At 41.9% G+C, this 13,804-nt stretch overlaps 1 protein-coding gene across 7 annotated transcripts in view; it reads left to right on the top strand.

Moving 5' to 3' along the window:
• SOX5 (SRY-box transcription factor 5) overlaps window positions 1–13,804 on the top strand; it is a 638,539-nt gene that overhangs the window by 293,648 nt on the left and 331,087 nt on the right. For all 7 annotated transcript variants that reach the window (XM_050323666.1, XM_050323662.1, XM_050323669.1 and 4 more), the window contains exon 4: window positions 4,174–4,334. The gene's annotated coding sequence lies outside the window, so the exon portion shown is untranslated. The remainder of the gene's footprint in view (window positions 1–4,173; window positions 4,335–13,804) is intronic.

Raw genomic sequence — 13,804 nt, 5'->3', positions numbered from 1 at the left:
ACATGAAAGGGTGGTCAGGCATTGCAATGGGCTGCCCAGGGAAGTGATGGAGTCACTATCCCTGGAAGTGCTTAAAAGACATGTAGATGTGACACTTGGGGACGTGTTTTAGTGGTGGGCTTGGTAGTGCTGGGTTAATGGTTGGACCTGATGATCTTAGAGGCCTTTTCCAACCCAAACGATTCTGTGATTTCGAGATTCAGCCTCTTTAGCTGCTGGGACTTCTCTCCTGCGTGTCTGAGCTGCCATGAAAATGTTATAAAAACAGATAATTTCTTGTTAATATTTTTTGCTTGCTGCATTTCATTCTTTTCTTAAGTAGGAAAACCTTTTCCTGCAAAATTTTCTCACTAAACCTATTTCTTGCATTTAAAAAAAAAAAAAAAAATCAGAAAATAGCCATATAACCAAAAGTACAAAACATTACTCCATTTTTTCCATAAACTAAGAACATGTAATCTGTATGGATGTGTTGGCAGCTATTGTTTGGACTCCTTGGAAAGTAAATTTAGTGTGCTTAGACTGGATATGTTTGTTGTATGGTTTTATTGCAAAAAGATAAATGTTCTCCTGCACTACTTTTTTTACAGTACATGTTTTCCTACTGATGTCAGTGGGACTAATTATGTAAATTAAAATGGCATTGTGAGAATAAGGGTTGTGTATCCTGCCCTGCTTTATGCCAGCCAGAACTGAGGAGCAGCCACCTCTGAGAGAGGGAGAGCAGCAGCTGCCCAGCAGCTCTCAGAAATGGTGTGCAATCCTTTAAGTTGAGCTTAAACAAAGGTGCTGGACTTCTTTGGACAAATTATCCAGACGTAAAACCTAATTTGTTGTGTTCTGATTTTATCTTTCTAACCGAAGTGGCATTTTGGTAAGGTGAATAGGAGAACCCACATTATCTTTGGTTGGTTGGGCTGGGTTTTTTGGAGAGAGACAAATGGGCTTGACATAACTGGTTTTCTCTGCACATCCCATCGTATTTAATCTTTTGATACAACTGCTTGCTTACAGTACAGTTTGGAATACTATCCCCTGAAAAACTGGCCCTAGTTGTTTCTTGCAATCTGGCAGAAAACTACCATATTTATGGGGTTTTTTTTCATGCAGACTCTTAGAGTGCTTAATAGGGGTGGCAAATATTGTAATAGAAGTGGAAAGTATTCCCAGTTCTTAGCAAGATAAGGAAATGTTGTTTCTTATCTGTGATTTGAAAAGAGATGAAGGGTCAGTGAGGTAGAGATACGTGAAAGCTATTGCACACTTGGTAGGAGCTGCAGAGGAGGAATATCTCTCACCCAGCAGCTTGTTTGAGTGGAAGGGAAGAGAAAGAGGCAGCTCCTAAGTAAAGAGAGAGGATTAGAAAAAATGTCAAGTAAAATCAGAGAAATTTGTTGGTTTGTTTGCTTAAAGAAACAGGTACACAGCTTTGAGACGGTTACTGAAAAGAGCAAGTCAAGATGAGGGCAGCTTTAAATGCTTGCCTGTTGTTGATGCTTTGGGATTTATAAAAATTCGTAGGTCTTTGGAGAAAACTGAGAGAAGCAAGGAGAATGGGACAGGCTCTAAGACACCTTTGATTTTGAGGGATTGCATGGAAATACAGGGTAGTCTGCTGGTCCCCAGGTGTAGCTTAGCCAGGGCTTGCCTTTTCTTCCCACCTGCGTCAGCGTAGCTGTGTCAGAGAGATAGGCAGTTGTGCTGAAAATGGAATGGGGAAGGTTTTAGGCTACACCTGTCCCATCAAGAGCAGCTCCTTGGAAGCTGTTTGTTCTCAGCATTGTGTTCAGGAGCTATGAAAGTGGCCAAAGTTTGATTTCAAGATGCAGAATACATGTGCCAAACTTGGTGGTGGGGTCTGGTTGCATCAGCAGAATTAAATAGATTCTTCTCCTCATCCTCAGCAGACTTACAACTGATTATCACCTAAAGTAAGCTACAGAAGCTGCTGGCTACTTGGCTTGTGCTGGCATTTGGGTTGGAAAAGGAGCTGATGCCCCAGTATCTACCTGCCTCTGCCTTCTTGTGTAGAAAACAGAAGAGACCTGTCCTAAGCACATTTTTGTTGTAGTATTACAATAGCAGTGGATGTATTTGGTCATTCTGGGGAGCTATTTTTTTCTTAACACATCAGGTTTTGTCTTGCCTTTATTTGCACACCAATAAGCAAGAGGTGCATGTCCTGTACTGAGAGGAGTAACAGCCTCTTATGGGCCTGGGGACCTGGGCTATGAACTTAGGTCCTTAAAAATTTGTGAGTGTGTGCTAACTAGAGAGTAAGTCCTTTGAGGAGAGACTGAGGGAGCTCTGGTTCTTTAGCTTGGAGAAAAGAAGGCTCAAGGGAGACCTTATCACTCTGCGCTACTACCTGAAGGTGAGTTGTAGCCAGGTAGGGGTTGGCCTCTTCTTCCAGGCAGCAAGTGACAGGATGAGAGGACATAGGTTCAAGCAACACCAGGGGAAGTTCAGGTTAGACATATGAGGAATTTCTTCATGAAAGGTTTACTAAACATTGGAATGGGCTGCCCAGGGAGATGGTACAGTCACCATCCCTGGAGGTGTTCAAGAAATAACTGGATGAGGCACTTAGTGCCGTGGTGTAGTTGACAAGGTGGTGATCCAAGGTTGGACTTGATGATCTTGGAGGTCTTTTCCACCCTAAATGGTTCTGTGATTCTGCAACTGCTGAAGAAAAACTTATTCTTGAGTAATTAGAATACATGGGAAATGTGTGGCCAGGCTTTTCCCCCATTAGACTGACAGCTACAAGCTTAACTAAACTTAAACATGAAAGTTGAAATTCTATATGCAGCTGACATAAGAAGCTGAAGCTTCATGTGCAACAATATTGCAGGGTGATGGTGTGCAGCCTGAGTGGAGGCCATTCAGATTTTATGGAAGGAAGCCCTTGGCTTGCCTCAAAGAAATTACATGAATGAATACCAACACCAAACAGTCATTTTCCAAAAAGGTGCTGCAGAATGTTTCCCAGTGAAGATTTTTACAATTGAGTCAAGGACTGTAAAGTCTTTAAGGCTACTGTCATTTATCTATATACAATGAATTATTGCATATAGATTAATGACATCTCTCTTAGAAAAGGGACAGGCTGAGGGAGCTGGGCCTGTTCAGCTTCAAGAAGAGGTGGCTGAGAGGGACCTCATCAATGTCTATATGTATCTGAAGGGAAGGTGTCAGAGCATGGACCAGGCTGTGCTTGGGGTTGCCAAGCAGTAGGACAAGAGGCAATGGGCAGAAATTGATGCACAGGAAGTTCCAGCTGAACATGAGGAAGAACTTTTTTTACTGTGTGGGTGACCAAGCACTGGAACTGATTGCCCAGAGAGGTTGTGGAGTCTCCCTCACTGGAGATATTTAAGAACTGTCTGGACACAGTCCTGTGCCATGTGCTCTGGGATGACCCTGCTTGAGCAGGGAGGTGGGACCAGATGATCCACTGTGGTCCCTTCCAACCTTAACCAATCTGTGATTCTGTTTCACAGCACAGAATAATAATAACTTGAGGCTCAGAATTTATTATAAAGGAAGAGGGTTTTTTTCTGAGAGGGTGATGTCTCTTTGGGACAAGGAGATGAAGAACAGCTCCACAGCACCTGGAGTAAGAATAAAGGAAAGGGACAAGCTTGACGTCCCATTTATTCTTACTGGGCTGTGTGCACAGCTTGCCTTCTTTGACAAACGAGTACATAGGCTACAGTTTTGGAGCTGCACACTTAAAACTTGTATTTTACTTTTGCACTAAAGAGTACAAGTAGCTAAAATAGCTAGTAGTGCACGTTGCTGAGCTTCTAATAGTAACCGATTTCAAAAAATTATTCTTACTTTTTGGAGCTGGTAGAATGCTTGAGAGATTTATTTCTAACAGAATTTGCATTCCATATAATTTGGATTTAATGATGTGGTATAACATAGGCAAAAGAGTTCTGAGTATGTGACTCTCCTTTTCCATGGCACAGTAGGTATTTCATTTTAATTTTTGGTTGCACACTAAGAAATCAATATGTAAAGTAAGAGTGAACTGATACTTAAAAGGAAAGCATCAGAGAAGTTGAATAGTCATTTACTGGGTTAGTATTTAAAACTGGAATATTTCTGGGTGGGAAAGGACTTCAGAATGGGGCAATTCACGAACCACTTCTTCCCCTTCAACAGCTCATTCGGAGACAGCGGGTGTGTAAGCAGCCCCTTGGAAAGAGGACCAGGTGTAGTTTCTGACAGAACTGAATGGAGATGATCCCAAGCTGAAAGTCAAAACAGGATCTTCTTTTAAGTTCATCGAGTGACCTACAGTTTTATTCCAGCGCCTAACACAGGTAAGAGACTTCTACAGAATCTGCACCTGCATTTCCCAAGGTGTTTTAGTATGTGAATCCTAACTCTTATCCATTGGTGCCTTCAGGTTTTGAAACTACTGGTACAGTGCCAGGTACCAGTACCAGGTTTTGGGTGGTTTTATTGGGCTTTAAGGTATCTCTTGGCAAAATCAAGTCAGAGAGTCATGATGCATTTGTCAGCAATCCTACAGTAATGAGTTCATACACAGAATATATTTGGGACCAGAATCTGAGATTAAAAGAGAACTGTTGCTTAAATATTTGTACTTCATTCCCCTGTAAATCAGAAGAGATTTGTTTGAGTTAAGGAAGAGATTTATATCAAGGTAGGAAGTGTTGTTGGCTCTTGACCCTTTGCTGGAGCTGATTGCTGAAGAAAGCAAATTTGGTCCTGAACTGTGTTACTTTACAGAATATGCAAAAAAACCCAGCAAATGAAACCCTGAGAAATTCCAGCTTGGCTTTTGAAATGTGTATAAACACTAGGGATCTGTCTGAGAGAGGGCACCTGCCCTATCCAGTCTGGGCCAGCTGCAGGCAGCTGTATGGCAAACTGATGGTACTGTGCTGATGGGCAGAGCCCCTCTGGAAGGCAGGGGGCAGGAATTGATCTCCCTGTTGCAGTCTCCACTCAAAACTTCTTTCTTACTCCTTTTCAGTTTCTATAGGCTTGGTCTTGGCATGAGGGGACAGGTCCCTTAGCAGACTTGGACTTTTCTTTATTCTTTATATAGAATAACTGTGCAGTCCATGTAAAATGTCCTGCCATGTGAGTTACTTGAGAAGTCACGTTTGGTGGGGAGCAGGAGGACATAATCTGTGTCTGCTCACTGGAGGGACAATTTATTTTAGATCATGAAAAATGACAGCTGCTTTGCTCCCTCATCATTATCATCATTTTACTGGGGGTGTGAACAGCAAGGAAATATGGGATTTTATGCTCTGTGGCTTAGTTTTGGTCAGACAGGTCTTCAGAGTGAGAAAATCCTTCTTCCCCAACTATCATACCCTGTATTAAGATGTAGGCAGAGCACTGAATGTGTAAAACACATCCTGTTTTACACACCCCAAGTGCTGTTTGTTGCATGTGGCTGTGTGATGCTGAATGAAGCACAGCAATTTGTGGCTTCTGCTGCTGCTGGAGAAGATCCCCCTCAAAATGAGGAGCTGCCTGTGCAGCTGCATGAGCAGTGGGAGCCAGGGAGCTTCCATGGGGCAGCAGCCACAAAAGCTGCTTTCTGACAGATAGTGTCCTTATTCCTTAATCATTAGCCCTAATGAAGGGGTTTTGTCAAAATGGGAAAAAAAAAAAAAAGGGAAAAGAAAAAAGAAACTGAGAAAGAAAAGAAACAGACAAGAAGGAGAAAAGATGGGGAATAGTTGGGATTATCTCTGTGCCGTCTCTCAGGTCCAGTGACAACACGACTACAATGGGTAGCTTTCAGGACTGCATATGGTCTTCCTTCCGAGGGAGTTGATTAAGCGACTCCGGATGAAATTGAAATCCTGTGATTTGACCTTTGTCTGGCCTGGGAGGACTGCAATTCGCATAACAATTTCCTTTTGTTCTTTGTTTGGAGTTATTAATCCAACATGAGCCTCGAATTAATCAGGGGTAGTGCGTTGTTACATTTCTAATTCACAGCTCCACTGCTTGTGTCTTTTTTAATTAAGGCCGAATGATAGCAGGCCTTAGCCCCTGATTGCAACACTTACTAACCACACATTGAGGGATGAAGAGGCTAAATAGGCAGAATGAGATTACTTCAAGGTTTCACTTAATTGTTTTCTTCCTTTAAGTAAAGAGCACTGAGTGAACGTCATTAATGCCAGGCTGGGAGTTGTTTTTTTTTAATATGTGTGTTACGTGTGTGTGGATGTGTGTGCAGGGGTGGGGGAGGTTATGACGGGTGCACCAAGGACTCAGAGCTCTAATGGCTCAAGGGTTTGTAAAATTGAAGCCTTTGGTTATTGATTTAAACCATTCCTCCCACCTCCCCTGGGGGCCAGGGGCAAGGGAAGGAGGAATTGAGTTGAAGAGCATTAAACTTAAGTTAGCTGCATGGATTTTCTTGTGTCCTGCGTGAACCCATTTGTTTATGTAGTTTTTTTCTTGCCATTTGCTACTGGTTCAGAGGCAGTAAATGCAGGAAGATTGAAGGCTATCAGAGATGCTAAAGAAATGTGTTGAGACACACAGAGGTCTCCAAAGCCTGAGAGTGGTAATAATGATAATAAAATAAAGGCGAGCCAGTTGTGTCACACACCAGATCTTGCTCATACTCAAGGATGTTTGAGTCATGCTTCAAATACTGCTTGCAAATTTGTACTTCCAGAGCAGTTCAAGGCCAGAAGGGCTCAGGTGCTGTTCCAGGGGAACAGTGTAGATGATCTTGGTTAGATTCCTGCTGTATAACTCAGTCTGTGCCAGCCACTCAGGATGCTGGAAAAGAAAATGCACTGAGTGCCTGTTTATTTACACAAATAGTTCTGCTAGCTTAAAGAAAAAAAAAAATAAGAAAGAAAGGGATGACAGGATTTGTATTGCAGGATCAGGCCCAGTGTTTTGGCCTCCTGTGGTGTGGTACATTGGATATGATTGCTTTGGAGAAAGGTTAATATTTATAGTCCCAAACCTTCAGATGCTGAATATACAGAAATCCCACTGAATTCAATTTGTGCTGTGTGCCTGCAATATCAGATAGAGCTCTGTAATTGTGGGAAACTAACTCTTAGTGACTTATTTCATCCATCCAAGGAACTGGATGGATGGGGGAAGCACTTGCTTGGAAGAGTTAATGTTTCTGTGTAAAATGGCAAGCTGGTGTTAATTATACCAGGCTGTAGATACAGAGCTGTTGTTCTGATTCTGGCATGGGATACACAGGGCAGCAACACTGTTCCTGTTTTTCTGAATTCTTGATGTGTAGTGTCTGTTCCACACAGGATTATCTAAGAATGCAATGATAAAACCTCTAGATAAATTAAGGCATAAGCTCCAAAGGAGGAAAATGTACCAGGTAAAAGCTTATTTCTGTGTTTAGAAATCTAAATTGTAAACTGGATCTGCTTTTTTAGACAAGCCGGAAAAGGACAGTCTATATTCAGCCTTCCATAGAAATGTGTATAGTATGTGGAAACAAAAAAACAAGCTAACACACAAATCTTAAGGCCTTGCTTTCAGTTGGTGCAAAGAAGCACTAGTGACTTCTGTGATCAGTAATGTCAACACAGGGTTTACCCTGAATTGGGTTCACAGGTTCAAAGGCATTTTCTCCACTTTCCTGCTCTGTTCTTAGGTGCTGCCTGATCCCGTGTGTCAGGATACTCCTGGTAGATTGCCAGCTCCCGTGCTGGGAGACGTCAGTGGGATACGAAGATGCTCAGCATTGGTTGGAGTAGGGCTGCCTGACAACTAGTTCAAGTGCCTTACACAATATTGTGTTTTTCAGAACCAGTTTTGATGCTCTTATGTTAAATAACACCTTATTCTGCAATTGAATCAGACTTTGCATGGAGAGAATAATATTGAGTAGGCACATGAGAACCTGACAGTCAAATCACTTACTGTTGTTTACTTCCATTTAAAGACTGAAGGCTTACCATTTGTCCACCTTGTTCTCTTTTTTCCTAGAAATCTTTAGAGATGTTTGTTTATAGCAGACACCATTCCAGAATCGAAATTGACTTTTAGTGCCATTCAGTGTTTTAAATCTGTGTGCTTTTTTTTATTATTATTGTTTGAATGTTTGCTGCTGTTGATTTAAAAGTGTCACATTACAGTTCCAAAGGGTCTCAGGATGAATGGGTTTCCCCTATGAGTTTCTTGTGTGAGTGTTTTGAATAACATCTTAAAAATCCAAAGCCCAGTCTGTTTTGTCCCATGGCAGTGGTCATTAGAATGGGTATATTTGGGGTACTTCTAAAATCTCCTCCTTATCCTTGTACAGCATAATGTTCATCACTGATGTATTCAGTAGCTCTCCTGAGCAAGTCATAATACCATTTAAGTGCTTTGAGATCCTTAAAGATGAAAGAAAGTCGTATAAACAGATGGCAGTTGTATTACAGTGCTTCTTGGGATGTGAATTGCCTTGCAGGACCTTGCTGTACAGCTAGGACCAGGTACCCTGTCAGGAGTTTTCAGCAGTTGGCCTGCTCTGTATAGTATGACATTTCTGATTCCTTTCAGTTACTCTGTGAAGGAAATTAGGCTTCTTGCCATACTCAGAAACCAAAAGACCAGGCCAGGGTGCGGGACTAATGCTTTCCCATCCTTGCCCAAAGTGGCTATAGTTACACTTACACGAGGGACAATCCACTGATCTGTAGTTCTTGAATATTTGCAGCTGCACCCATCAACACGGATGAGTCCACGCATGAAAAAGGAAGGACTTCTGCTGCTGCTGTTCTTCCTGACAGTTTTAGACAGTCTGTTGCTATTTATTAAGTATTTCTGTGGAGATCAAAACTGCCCTGAACTGTCCTCTCTCCTCTGGCTCCAGCAGGGATGTACTCCTCATGTCTGCAATGACAAGTCGCCCTTGTGCAGCAAAACGCCAAATTTCAGCAGCAGTGCACCACCAGCCTCTCCTCCACCGCACGTGGAGGTGCTGACACTCCTTCTCCTTGAAACCAGTGGCAGGTCGGCCCCGGCCCATTCCATTTCTGTGCTCTCCCCTGTTGGACATAAGGTAGAGATTACGATTTAATGGTCCTTTGAGTTGCTCGGCGCTCCTCCCTCTGCGCTGTCTCCCCGCGATCCCCCTTCCCGCGCCCTCCCTCTCCCCCCCGTCAATGGGAGCCTTTGATGTTGCACAAGAGAAGACTGTTGGCTAACAGTCTGGAGGCTGCTTCGTTTGAGCTCACCACCACATGAAAACAAATGCGATCCATCATATTTCATTAACTAGCTGCCCCCTGTTCGGGTGCCCTTTTTTGATGTCAGAGCGCATCCTGACAGAAATCAGAAAGATATGTGTGATTAAGACCAGTACTAATAGTTAGTGCATTGTATTGTAAATTACCTTTCTGGGCCCTGGTACTTTATCAGCCCCACTGGCCTTGGCTTGGGTACATTTTTGACTACTCTGTATATACAGTGTATTAGCGCAATGGAGATCATTATGTGGCCTGTATTTGAGTCATTTTTATTTAAGATGCCAAACAATAAGCTGTTGATTGGGGGAACAAGAGGCGAACAATAATGTTCTGTGTCACATAATACACCACCATTTTCCAGCTTTGCTTTAGAAGGGCCCTCTTTATTGTTTTTGTATAAAAATGGTTCTTAGGAGGAGGAATATTTTGCTGAGGTATGTCATTATTTTGCAAATTTCTATTATCTCATCATGTTGTCTTCATTGTAAATTGCAGCTAATTAGGAACCTAGTTAGAGCCCCAGCTTTGAGGCTGGCTTTTTTGTGAAAAGAGCCCACCGATTACCGCACTACAAGAGAGGAAGGGAGAGAAAAAGGAGATTAATCTGGTTACCTAGGCGACACTCGCTTCCATCTGCGAGGAACAATACATTTTTGTTTCCTTGGCTCAGTTCAGATCTGTTTTGTTTAGGGGGGAAAAAAAGAGAGAGAGGGAATGGGAGAGAGAGAGAGAAGGGGAGAGAGGGAGAGAGAGAGAGGAGGCAGCCCCACAACAATGCTGGACTCTGTCTGGCCCCGGCTTACCCGCTTCCATCCCTCCGCAAGTTCGGGGTCTCGGGGGAGTGGGAAGATGAAAGAGATAAGCTCCAAAGTTGTCAAAGGTCATAACCTTGCCACACAAAGCCAGCAGTTTTACTTCTAAATCCCCTTCTCCCGAAAAGCACTTAATGAAATAATATACTGTGCTTCTCAACACCCCGTAGTCTTTATTAAGCAGCAAGGCCCCAGAGATGCTGAATTTAAGGAGTCGGTTAAAACTTCTGACTAAACAGTTGCTGACTGGGAGTGTCTACTGTAGATGTGATGGGGATTTTTCCAAGCGACTGAGAGACAACTTTTCTTCCACTGTCTCTCTTTAGTAGTATTGTGGCTTCTCTGACACATGTTTTATAGCTGCCTTCACACAAAAGGCAAAAGGTCTATGAAGGCAGGGCAGTGTGATTTTATTTTTTATGATTTTTTTTTTTTTTTTTTTTTAGTTTGGTTTTTAATTTTTTTCTGATTGCCTTCACAAGGTCATGGCTTAACAGATGACAGCAACCTATATCTTTCTTGTTGTGCATCAAACTATTAAACCCTTGCATGGCTTTTGCATAGGGTAGACAATGCAGCCATGTTATTTGCTTCTTGTTTTGGAGCAGCTTGCCAGAAAAGGGACGGAGGTAATAACCAGAGCTGATAAAGCCTGGCTAAAAGCTCAGAAATGCTCTTGAGCTCTTGAACTGAATTGGCTAAACCCACAGCTTTTTGATAAGCATAATGCTTTCTCCAGGTGTTATGTCATCATGTATAATGTTTTACTATATGGTAGCATTATGGATGATGACATAAAGTCACAAAAATATCAAAGTTACCAATTTTAGCTTATCTGAGCTTTCCAACCCTGAACTGTGCTGCTGATAAAATCAGAACAAGTATCAGGTGAACAACCCTAAACCTCCTATTCTGCATTGCTCTGAAGTACTGTTCTTACATCTTCTTTCTCTGAAGAAGCTTCTAAGAGCTGCTTCAGTGACTATGTGTTACTCCCTCTGCCTGAAAATGATGGTCATCGTGTTAAAAAATTACAAATGTTCAGGAGGAAAGAATGAATGAAGGTACAGCCCCTTGTTTGGCTGGGGAGCGTGAGGCACCTTGGAAGTGAAGTCATTTGAATTTCTAGCTCTGCCAAGTGCTTTCTGTGGGATCTTGGTCAATTAATTTGATCTACTTCTGCCTCAGACCTTGACCTATAAAGCTGGCAAAGCCATATTTCTCTACCATGGAGGATAACTTGAGTCTTAATTAATTAAAGACTTGGGAAGAGTTTGAGATGCTTGGATGCAGGGCTCTGGATATATGCAGAACATTTAATCCTTACCTATTTTGTTTCAGTAAGTGCCTTGTTGGGTACACCTGAACCAGTTCTTCTGAGAAGAACTCTCATGGGAAAATTAAATTAATCCTACTTGACTTTGTTAATTGGAGAGACTTGCTGAGATGTTTTGCAGACATTTGGATGGAGCAGTTGTCACCTCACAGACAAATTAGCCCACTGTCAGCTTTTGTTTTACAAGCTCTGAGGAGAAAGTCCTCAGTAATTCTGCCACACGTTAAAATGAGGTGAGGGAGGAAAGATGGCTCTGTGATATCTGTGTGCAAAAAAGAGGAGGACAATACTTTTCAGTACACAGATGCTACTGTTTGAGGAAAGATTTGGTGAGTGAAGTAGCAATTAGAGACTTGGTGGTATAAAGAAAGGAAGAGGAATATTTTGCAAGTTTGTTTAAATAGCAATTTCGTATTTTAGTAGTAATGTTAATTCTGAAGAATTAGAATGCTCCAAAATTGTAGTGGGGTGGAAATTTTCACCCATTAGTAGAAAGAACTAGCATGACTCCACATAACAATTTAAAAAGGTTACTTTGAACTACATTATAATTTGAAGAGACTTCAGGGTTAGCCTTCCTATTCTTAAAGATGGGTGGGGAGGGGCATTTAATAACTTTTCTTGGCCTACATTGTTCTCTCATCTTGTGGAAAAGGTTGATAGTGATGGTGTGTGGACAGGGTCACGCTGTCCTCACTTAACTCTTTGTTAAACAGACATCATGACATGAAAAAAGTCATATTACTCCTACTAGGGTGTGCTGCTTATGCATTTGGGTACCAATGACCATTATCTCCATCTAGGAATTATAAAGGAAAGAGAAAAATAGAAGAAAATGCCATGTCAGTTTAAGTGACTGCTGGGGAGAAACAAGAGCATGGTTTGATCTGATCTGGTTTCACTTGGTCTCAGAAGATCAGGAGTCAAGAATCAAAAAAGCATTTTCAAAAAAATTTCCAGGCTGGTCTAAGCATGAAGAGCTTTGTTGAATCCTGAAGCTACAGAGATGGAAAAATATACACATAGAATTCTTAAATAAAGTATTGGGAAAGGTCAATATCCGCTTCAGCCCCAGCATAAAAAGCGGGGCATTTATTGTCAATTCTCTACCACTGTCATTGCAGCAAGGAATGCTGTTTCTATGTATGCACTTCTAAGCACACATCTCTTTCATTTTCTTGAAATGGAGGAGATCTGTTATTCCGAAGCAGACCCTGTTTCCTCTCATGTCCTGGCACTGCTGCTAAGGTCTGCAATACTATATGCTTGTCTAGGTAGACCTGATTTACAGCTGAGATTTTTTAATGCCCCAACCAGTTGTTGTTTTTGAGATGGTGAATGTGAGATATGCTCTGCACTGCAGCCTCACAAGCTGTGGCACCAGTGGACTGCTGCCCCCCTGCTGCCAGCCTGGAGCGTGGGATGGGGACAGGTTTCCAGAGAGTAGCACCAGGACCTTATTCCTGGAGACTCTAATGTTTCCCTGGAAGGTCTTTCTGTCTTTATTCCTAATTGGTAAAATCTGCCTGGGTCTGTCAGATCTGACAAAATAAAACCCAGAAGGGAATATTTCTGCAGCTTCACATTGCAACTTTCGTGTTGCGTTTTGGAGCAACCCAGAGTGTCATCTTGTTAGTTTGAAAGCTCCTCAGAGGGTTTATGTTCAGGCCAGTCCTTTATCAGAGCCAGTTTAAGAAATTTAGCTCTTAAATTCTGTTCCTTTTGAAACTCTTTTTGCTGTGTTCTGTAATGGTTTCCCTGTGTTTCCAGTCCATTACTGTCAGTTCTTTTTGGGAATGTCAGATTGCATAAAAGTTGATATAAACATTCAGCAGAGCTTGAAGCAACCCCTGAATGAATTTTGTCTTGGCAAACCTACTCCTTTACCAAAATAATTTCTGAATAATCATTGCAGGGATGAAGATCTGTGTTATTCTAAGAATTGGTAATTATTTTTCATATAGGAGTTTGAAGAGATGTGAAGAACTCAGAGGGACAAGTTACAGTAATTCATGTTTCTTGATCTGGCACTTCTTTAGATAATTTTACCTTCCTTTTCAACATAATGAGAAATTTCCCTGGGAGAATAGGATGCATTGCAAATGTTTGCCACATAAGCAAGCCCACAATTAGCCACTAGCAGTGGACAGTTTGGCTGTTTAAACCATGGTTAGAGTCAGAATTTAGGTTGGAAAGAACCTCTGAAAGCCATCTGGTCCCACCCTCCACTCCAAGGAGGGCCAGTCAGTTGGAAATCAGTTCAGGTTGTTCAGGATCTTTTTCAATGTCTAGGCACCTGGTTCAATGCTGTACTTCCCTCACTGTCAATATTTTTTTTTCTATATATTTGATAGGTATTTCCTTCATTGTAGTTGCTCTACTGAACAGCATAGGCTGGATCTAAAAGCACTTTAGTCACA

Source organism: Myiozetetes cayanensis, unplaced genomic scaffold (assembly GCF_022539395.1).
Source record: "Myiozetetes cayanensis isolate MyiCay16 unplaced genomic scaffold, myiCay2020 scf3, whole genome shotgun sequence".
Taxonomy (NCBI): Eukaryota; Metazoa; Chordata; class Aves; order Passeriformes; family Tyrannidae; genus Myiozetetes; species Myiozetetes cayanensis.
This window is presented reverse-complemented; position numbering and strand designations above follow the sequence as displayed.